A 9771-nucleotide genomic window follows, 5' to 3' on the forward strand; every position below is an offset into this window, starting at 1 on the left:
CACAGTAGCTGCTGGCTTACTTGAGCTCTGACTGATTGAAGTTACACGTGCCATTTATAGAGAAAGTAAGGCTTTTCTATATGGTCCTTTGTAGAGGGGTTTTTGGAGCAGAATGGTCATGTAACGAGCCAGAAGTATGAGAGTATGGAGTGAAGGCCTAGCTGCGTGAGAAGATTCATGTAGCTAGTGTCAACAAGCCGACCTTCGAGAGATGAGGAAAAACAGCAGCTGAGCAAACAAGAATTGAGGGAGTAGCCGGTGGGAGCCGAACACGGAGGAGAAGAAACAAGAACTGATGGAGCCAATTAAGGAAGGACCAGTGGCAGAGCAGTGACCAATCAACACATCAAAGAAGAGTATGTTTAGTAATATTAACGAATAGCAATGCACATGCTTACAGCCAGGGAAAGTACAAAATGTATAAAAGGGACAGCTTATGCTTAATAAATGTCTTCACTTTGATTCACGTTGGATTTTGTGGAGGCGTGTTCCTTCTCCTCAGATGGTGACCCTGATGAGATGCTGATCGACGGCAAGTTCGGGGAATAGCCCAGAAGGAGGTACACCGGCTGGAGTACGGCTCAGCAGGTCTGAAGACCGGGGCGAGACGGAGGACGACTCGCAAGAAAAGAAAAGAACGTTGCAACGGGACACTTAGTGAGGTGAGCAGCCGGGGGAAAAAGGAGATGGGCCAAAATATTTCTAAAGAAGAAAGTGCGATAGTAAGGCTTCTCCTACATATCCTCTCTAAGAGAGGAGTGAAACATGATGAGCATTTGCTCCGGAGACTGTTAGTTTGGTGTCGAGAGCATGGGTTCCCTTCGGACCCCCAGAGCGCTTTTAAGGTGGACACTTGGGAAGATATTGGAAAGGGTTTATGGGAAGCGATAAGCAGTGGGGAAAAGGAGGCAATAGAACTGGCAACTGCATGGAGGGCTGTTCTTACTGCTCTTCAAGAAATGAAAGCAGAGAGGGCTGTTGCAGCAGGGGCTTTTACGGCTCTGCGTCCAACAGAGGTTAACCCTGGGGCGAGAGGTCTTCGTGTTTTTGGTCATCCGCCAATACGGGTTTTTTCAAACCCCTCCGCACCACCAGAAGAGCAGGAGAAAATTGAAATACCCCCTAAACCAACAGGGGAGCCCCCTAAACCGGAGGAAATGGAGGTTGATGAGCATCAGCCCGAGCCCACCCCCCCACCCTTCAAGCCTCCGCGAGCTGCCAATCTCGCAAATCGCGCCGAATACGAATATCCCCCTCTGCCCCCATCGTCTCCCCCATCGCCTGCTGGCGGTCCAGGGAAATTTAAGGATCCGGTGGCTTGGGCGGAAAAATTGTTAGCAAAATTACAAGACCTGGAAAGACAGACGACCTTAACTGAGCGACAGCATAAGGAGGAGCAGAGGAGAAAAGAAGAAAGGGAACGCCTACGCGGGGGGGTCAGGGGGGCCGGGGGGGGTGCTGAGGCGGCTGGGACTAGCCGCATGAGAAATATGGATGGGAATGTTGGTATGCACTCTGTCATGGGGGACGGGGGAGGAGACGATCCGCGATTACGGTGGCGAGGAGTTATACAGAATGCGCTAGTGGAGGGGGAGATTCTGCCCATAGCTTTCCCAGTTATTTTGGGAAATCGGAGAGAACCACCGCACTGGGTAGGATTACAGTGGGAGATTGTTAAGGAGGCACGGAAAGCGGTACAACAAAATGGGTTGCATGCACCTTATACCCAAGCATTTATAAATAGTATCTTTATGTCTACGCTTTTAACACCTTTTGATTTTAAGCAATTGATGGCGATGATTTTAACCCCGATGCAGGAACTCTTGTGGCGGACGAGGTGGCATGACGCAGCACAGGCTGCAGCGGTGGAAAACCTGGGGAGGGGAGATAATGATCCTCTTTTAGGGATAACATTTGACCAGCTGGTGGGAGAAGGGCAGTTTAGTGATCCACAACGACAGGCACGACTTAGACCAGAAGCCTTGGCACTTACTGCCACCTTAGCCCGAGAGGCTTTTAAAACCCTCCCAGAAGATGGGAAAGTAATTCCTGCCTATACAAAAATAAGGCAAGGTCCATCTGAGCCTTATATGACATTTTTAGAAAGATTGCGTGAAGCATTGGAAAGGGCATCGCTGACCGATGTAGCTTGAGAGGCGTTGCTAATGTCGTTGGCAGTCGACAATGCTAATCCTACTTGTAAGCGCATTTTACAGACATTACCCAAAAATTCTAGCCTGGCAGAAATGATGGATGCGTGTGAGCGCGTAGGAACAACGGAAGAAACAGCAGGATACATGGCATCAGCCTTTGCGGCTGCGGTGAAACCTCTAGTACGATCAGGGAGAGGCGATCAGGGACCAAAATGTTACAACTGTGGCAAACCGGGACACCTTAAGGCTCAATGCCGAGTAAAAAGTCACGAGTTTGCAGGGACCTGCAATCGCTGCCGGAAATACGGTCACCGTGCAGATGAATGCCGATCTAGATTCACTAAGCAGGGAACTCGGCTGGGAAACGGGGGGGCGAGCGCGAGGAGACCCAGCGCGATGACACAAAACAGGTCTTCCACCCGGGCTGCCTGGATGGCGTCGCCGCCGCCACAAGAGGGAGTGCTGGGGTGGACATTGCCACAGCAGTAGAGGTGACTCTGCTAGACCCGCAAGTACAATGTATACCCACCGATATGAAAGGCCCACTGGGTCACGGGTTGAGTGCCTTACTTATCGGGCGATCCTCTACGACCCGAAAAGGTCTTTTCGTTTTACCCGGTATAATCGATGCCGATTTTACAGGGGTCATATCTATTATGGTATGGACCCCCCTGCCACCAATTCATATACCCAAAGGAGAAAAAATTGGACAACTGGTCCCCTTTAAATCAGCTGTGCCCACAGCTGGGAATCAGATAAGAAGGGCTGGGGGTTTTGGATCAACAGGCCAGGCTGACATTTATCTGGCAATGGATATCAGCAAGGCAAAACCAACAGAACGGGTAACACTAAAAGAACCTGGTGGGAAAACTTGCGTGGTAATTATGCTGATTGATACTGGAGCAGACGTTACAATAATCAGTCAAGCAGCGTGGCCTCATTCGTGGCCATTGGAGATCCCCCCTACGCCCATTTTGGGGGTCGGGGGAATACAGACCACTAAAATCAGTACAAATGTGATTTGTTGCAAATTGCAGGATGGGAGTACCTGTACAGTAAGACCATATGTGATGCCTGTCCCCATTTGTTTACTGGGGAGAGATGCATTAAGTCAATTAGGGGCACGTTTGGTAACTAACAGTGAGGGTTTTTAGAGGCGGCCATTGATGAAGGGCGACCAATCCTAAAACTAACCTGGAAAACAGAAACCCCAGTTTGGGTTGATCAATGGCCGCTGTCTGCAGAAAAAATCGCCCACCTCGAAAGCTTGGTACAGGAGCAACTGGAAAAAGGTCATATTGAGCCCACAACAAGCCCATGGAACACCCCAATATTTACTATTCCGAAAAAAAGTGGCAAATGGCGTTTGTTACATGACCTTCGAAAAATCAATGAGGTCATGGATGATATGGGAACCCTACAACCAGGGCTCCCATCCCCCAATATGATCCCTAAAGACTGGGACATTTTAATCATTGACTTAAAAGATTGTTTCTTCACCATCCCTTTGCACCCTGATGACTATCAGAAATTTGCTTTTTCGGTGCCATCAGTGAACAAAGCTGCACCTATGAAACGCTATCATTGGGTTGTGTTACCACAGGGAATGAAAAATTCACCGACAATGTGTCAAATGTATGTGGCCTGGGCACTTGCTCCTGTGCGAAGGAATTTTCCAAATTTGATTATATACCATTATATGGATGACATTCTAATAGCAGGGAAACAATTGGATAAAAAACAATTGATTAATACACTGCAGACTGAACTAGCAAAAGGTGGATTGCAAATAGCTCCAGAAAAGGTACAACAGGAGGAAAACTGGAAGTACCTTGGGTGGGAAATTACCAAAACAACTGTTAGACCCCAAAAACTAGAAATTCGTGTGAATATCAGTACTTTAAATGATGTACAAAAACTGTTGGGAGACCTCAACTGGGTGCGAACCCTGTGTGGTCTCACCAATGCTGAATTGGCACCTTTGATGCAACTGCTAAAGGGAGGAGGCGGTGCAGATGCCCCCCGCACATTGACACAGGAAGCTGAGCAGGCATTGAAACACCTGAGTACAAAAATAGCTATGGCATACACTCACCGTTGGGACCCAGATTACAGTATTGGAGTATTGGTTATCAATCACGATCGCCACCCCCTGGCATTAATTATGCAGTGGGTGACTGACAAGGATCCTCTACATTGCTGGAATGGATCTTTTTGCCTATGCAACCAAAACGTACCATCACTACGAAAGTAGAGGCCATAGCACAACTTGTAATGAAAGGAAGGCAGAGGGTTGTAGAGATAGCAGGCGTCGAACCTGCTTTTTTGGTTATTCCACTGGTTGCAGAGTATCTACAATGGGCATTACAAAATTCCATACCATTACAAGTTGCGTTATTGGATTATAGGGGCGAGTTGAAGGTACATCTACCCCCTCACAAATACTTCTCTGTGCTGCAATTGGGTCAATGGGAAGAATTACCAAAAAGGTCAGAACGTCCGGTCAGTGGTGTCACCGTTTTTACAGATGCTGGAGGCAAAGCTCAAAAAGCAGCACTAACATGGTTAGACAATGGGAAGTGGCATGATGTAATTTTATCTGACATTCAGGGGTCTACACAACAATTAGAATTGCGAGCTGTGGTGGAGGTCTTCAGGCGATGGAACACAGCACCTGTTAATGTGGTATGTGACTCTTTATATGTCGTAGGGATTGTCCAGAGGATGGAGCGTGCTCTGCTCAAAGAGATAGCTAATGAACAACTATACCAACTTTTTCATGAATTATGGCTTTTGCTGACAGAGCGACTGCATCCATATTTCATCACACATATCCGTAGTCACACAGGACTCCTGGAAGGCTTAGCTGAAGGCAATGCTCGGGCAGACAAACTTGTCGCACCTGCCTGGGCTGCGCCTTCAATTGATCGCTTCGCTCAAGCACAACGATCCCATGCCTTTTTCCATCAATCTGCTAAGGTACTGCGGCGTCAGTTTGGGCTACGCAGTGCAGATGCACGTGGGATAGTCCAGTCCTGTCCAGACTGTCAACATCTTGGGGGTGGTTTAGCACCTGGTGGCAACCCCCGCGGTACTGGACCGTTGGAGATATGGCAAATGGATGTAACACACATCCCCAAATTTGGACGGCTGAAATATGTCCACGTGAGTGTTGACTGTTTCTCCCTTGCTACCTGGGCTACAGCACAAACAGGCGAATCCAGCAAACGCGTTCAACGACACATGCGTTCTGCTATTGCAGCCCTGGGCATTCCACAGACAATTAAAACGGACAATGGCCCAGGCTATGTGGCACGTGCCACACAGGACTTTTTCCAACTGTGGGGTATAACACATATAACAGGTGTCCCACATTCACCAACAGGACAAGCTATTGTGGAGCGCATGAATCAAACTCTGAAACACCTTTTACAAAAACAAAAAGGGGGAGAGCCAGGGCTATCTCCTCCTGACAGGTTGTGTAAAGCGCTTTATGTACTAAACTTTTTACGCTTGCCACAGGACTACTCTGTACCTCCAGCAGTAAAACATGGTGCAGGGTTAAAGGGAGGTATGAAGGCTTTTCAGAAAGAACAGGAACAAGCCAAAGTGATGGTAAAAAATGGGGTGACTGGTGTGTGGGAAGGTCCAATGAAATTAATAACGTTGGGTCGAGGGTATGCATGTGTCGTTACAGATACAGGAGCCAAATGGGTACCAGCTAAGTGGGTGAAGCCGTGGCTACAAAAACAACCTGAACTACAGGAGCCAACTCAGGATCTGCCTCGGAACACTGACCTCTCGAGAGATCCAGTGCCCTGACTGCGGGAAGTGTGAAAAAAGGTTTGCGTGGGAGGTATAGAAAAGGGAGCAAAAGGCGCAGTCATGATGAAGCAAGGGGTTGTTTTTTCTGTGTTAAGCCTACTTTGGATCCTGGACCTGACAAAAGGTCATCAACCGATAGTCCTTCCACCTACACCATGGAAGGGGACTCACAACGTTTGGGTGACTCTGATGCGGAGCTTGAACCAGACGCAGTTTTGTGCCTCCTTAGCTGAGCCTGAACAACCCTTTCATACATTTCTAGTGGGGGTCCCCTTAAACAGATCTGAAAGTAAGGAGATAGTGGCAGGGTTGAATGTGCTGAAACAGAGCCTCTGTGAGAATGCAATGAAATGTGGCGAACATTGGGATTTATGGGACGATAGCTTGCCTGTCAGTCCCTTAGAGCCCCAAGAACTTGACATCCTAGGAACTTTAGAGGCAGAATCCTGTGTGTTTTTCAATTACACAGAGGGATCAAACATTTATCAGAACGACATAAAGAGATTACAAAATGTCACACCCAGTAATCCATTGTGGCAAAATGAATCTATCTGGTGTGCAAACGTAGGGCGTAGTCGAACAGAGCCAGCACCGGATTTGGCCATGCCTAGAAAATTACCAGAAGGTTTATTCCTAATTTGTGGAGATAGGGCTTGGCCAGGGCTGCCCAGTAAAAAACTGGGAGGTCCGTGTACCATAGGTAAATTAAGCTTACTAATGCCTACACGAAAGGTCATATTAAACCACACTAATCTACACAAGATTAAAAGAAGTGTCACTACCTTAGGGAAAGAATGTAAAGATGAGGTAGAACTATGGTCTAGGACCAAAGTAGTTCTTTCTTCTATTTTTGCACCAGGTGTGGCTGCTGCACAAGGACTAACACAATTGCGAAATTTAGCTTGCTGGGTTGCAAAAAGAGCTGATCAAACTTCTAGAATTTTAGGAACATTAGCCAATGATGTAGATAGTATCCGACATGCTACCTTACAAAATAGAGCTGCTATAGATTTTTTATTATTAGTGCACGGTCACGGATGTCAGGAGTTTGATGGGATGTGTTGCATAGATCTGAACGATCATTCCAGGTCAATTCATAAGCAGATCAAAGAGCTCATGGATGCCACACAGAAAATACGGGAACAGCATGGGTTCCTGGATGACTGGTTGGGTAATTTGGGAATTGGAGGGTGGCTGGTCGGATTGATTAAAATGCTATTGATGGGATTGTTTGTGATTTGTATTATCATCCTTGTATTACCGTGTTTATTCTCCTGCTTGCAAAGGGCCCTGCAGCGGACAATAAACACGGCCTTTCTGGCTCAAGAAAAGAAAGGGGGAATTGTAGAGGGGTTTTTGGAGCAGAATGGTCATGTAATGAGCCAGAAGTATGAGAGTATGGAGGGAAGGCCTAGCTGCGTGAGAAGATTCATGTAGCTAGTGTCAACAAGCCGACCTTCGAGAGATGAGGAAAAACAGCAGTTGAGCAAACAAGAATTGAGGGAGTAGCCAGTGGGAGCCGAACACGGAGGAGAAGAAACAAGAACTGATGGAGCCAATTAAGGAAGGACCAGTGGCAGAGCAGTGACCAATCAACACATCAAAGAAGAGTATGTTTAGTAATATTAACGAATAGCAATGCACATGCTTACAGCCAGGGAAAGTACAAAATGTATAAAAGGGACAGCTTATGCTTAATAAATGTCTTCACTTTGATTCACATTGGATTTTGTGGAGGCGTGTTCCTTCTCCTCAGTCCTTTTTAATTCTGGTCTTACTATAGGTAATTTTTAAAACTGGTGCAGTGGTAAGGAGATAGTGTCTTTTTGATACACAATACCAATGTGTTTAAAATATGATTTTTAGTCCTTCCCTGAGTATCAAAGTTTAGGACAGAAAAAGATTCAAACAAACAACAAATATTTGAAAAATGGGTATTCAGGATTCATTAAAATGGTCAAAAGTTCTGAGTATGCAATTCCAGTTAACTTAATGGGGAACTTAACCCTAACCTTAAATGCATTCATATGTCATTGCTGTTGTTTTTATCTTTAAAGGGGAACCCACCTCTGCCACAAAAAAGCAACCCCCCGAAAAAAAACCCAAACCAAAAAACCCATCGATCTAACCAACCAAAAAGTATGCTGTTACAGCACAAAATATTAGAATGATGATAAAACTCCTTATTGCAATATTGCCTTTGTTTTTATATTAGAGTTTTAACAAGGAGTAAAATGCTTTTTAGCACTTAGTAAAATTAGTAAAACTGTAAGATTGTAAAGGAACGCGAAACAATGGTGCAGAGATTTTTGCAGTTTTTAAGTCCTTTATCACCCTCCAATTCTGAAAGTTGTACTGGAATGCAGAACATGAACTGAACAGTTTCCTTCATAGACTGTACTTTATTTCCACTTGTCTTTTCATATAGTACTTAATTTTCCCCAGAAAGCCAAAAAATTCCAGATGACAGACAGAAGACATGGACATTAATATAGATCATTCCTAAGACAACTGATTGGAATATTTTTTTAACTGGTCCAAATGAAAGCTGCAGTAGTTACAAATAGAGATCTATGTTTATACAATAATTTATGTTTCTAATAATGCCACTTATATGAATAACATGTTTCTTATAAACTGGATAATAAACTATATGCTAAGACCATAGCAAGCCAACGGCACATTAGTTCCTGCATTTTTAATCAAATGTGGCTCTAGGGGTTAGGCACTACAATCCTGATTTTACGTCCCTTCATTTTTGGGCAGGGAGTGGGGGAGGAAAGTCACCCAAAACCACAAAGGAAAAGTGTAAAGCAATAAAGCTTAGCCAGAAAGCTCACAGAATCTTTCATTTCTATGTCTTTGCATCACAGGAAGGAGAATATAAAGAAACTGCCATTTGGAAATGAATGACCTTTGCATTGAAGTAATAAAAGCAAAGCCCCTCAGAATCCTTCCAGATGAAAGATGTTATATAAAGGTATGATTGTTAGTAGTGGTTTTCAGTTGTAGTGACACTGCTTATTTATGGGAATAAATTAGGATATTTGTGAACTAGGTACGCGAAAGCATTTTAAGACAAATTATTTCACAAATCCAAACGTATTTAGACCATGGCTGTATTAAAATAATCTTAATGGAAAATAATTACTTTGGGATTTATTTATTACTCTATAGGCCTGTGTATTTCTGGAAGGGAAAAAAGATGAATCATTTAGAAATGGAATACATGTTTTTTTGAGGTTTTCATATGGAAAAAAAAGGTACTGTGTCCCATCTTACTGCTCTGAAATACTAATTCTAGTCCTCATCTGCATTTTTACAAAGTTACAGTAACATAAATCAATCAGCTATAAAGTTTACTCTATTTTTTTTACAAATTGTCTACTAAAAGTACTTTATTTTCCACTAATTTGCTTATTATTGTTTGACAGAGATCATTGAAAATAGTCTGATTGAATAAAACATTCTTCAGAAAGAGCTCAATTCTGATGAAATTTTATTTTGAAAAAGAAGAAGAAAAAAAGTACTGATTTTGTAATATTGCATGAGGTATTTCTATATTAAGACTTTCGGTTTTTAATTTCACAAACAATGAGGCAAGTAAGGTCTTGAAAATAGTTCAGTTTATATAATTGAACAGAAGGTCACAGCTAAGCTTTTTGCAAGTGTTTAATCTTCAGTGATATGTCCTGTTAGGGCAAAGGGTAATATGGATATATGTAAATAAACCTGTTTTAAAAATAAAGTTAAAAACCATGTTTGTTTTAATGTCTGAGGATAGTATTTTTGT

The 9771-nt window shown here is 44.0% G+C and overlaps 1 long non-coding RNA gene across 1 annotated transcript; it reads left to right on the forward strand.

Annotated features, from left to right (window-relative positions):
• The first annotated feature begins 508 nt into the window (after positions 1 to 508).
• LOC137664297 (uncharacterized) lies at positions 509 to 7630 on the forward strand. The gene is made up of 3 exons (XR_011048276.1): positions 509 to 662; positions 5851 to 5996; positions 7265 to 7630. It is a non-coding gene; the product is annotated as an uncharacterized lncRNA (long non-coding RNA).
• The last annotated feature ends 2141 nt before the right edge of the window (positions 7631 to 9771 follow it).

The sequence above is a fragment of the Nyctibius grandis genome, chromosome 5, assembly GCF_013368605.1.
Source record: "Nyctibius grandis isolate bNycGra1 chromosome 5, bNycGra1.pri, whole genome shotgun sequence".
Lineage (NCBI taxonomy): Eukaryota > Metazoa > Chordata > Aves > Nyctibiiformes > Nyctibiidae > Nyctibius > Nyctibius grandis.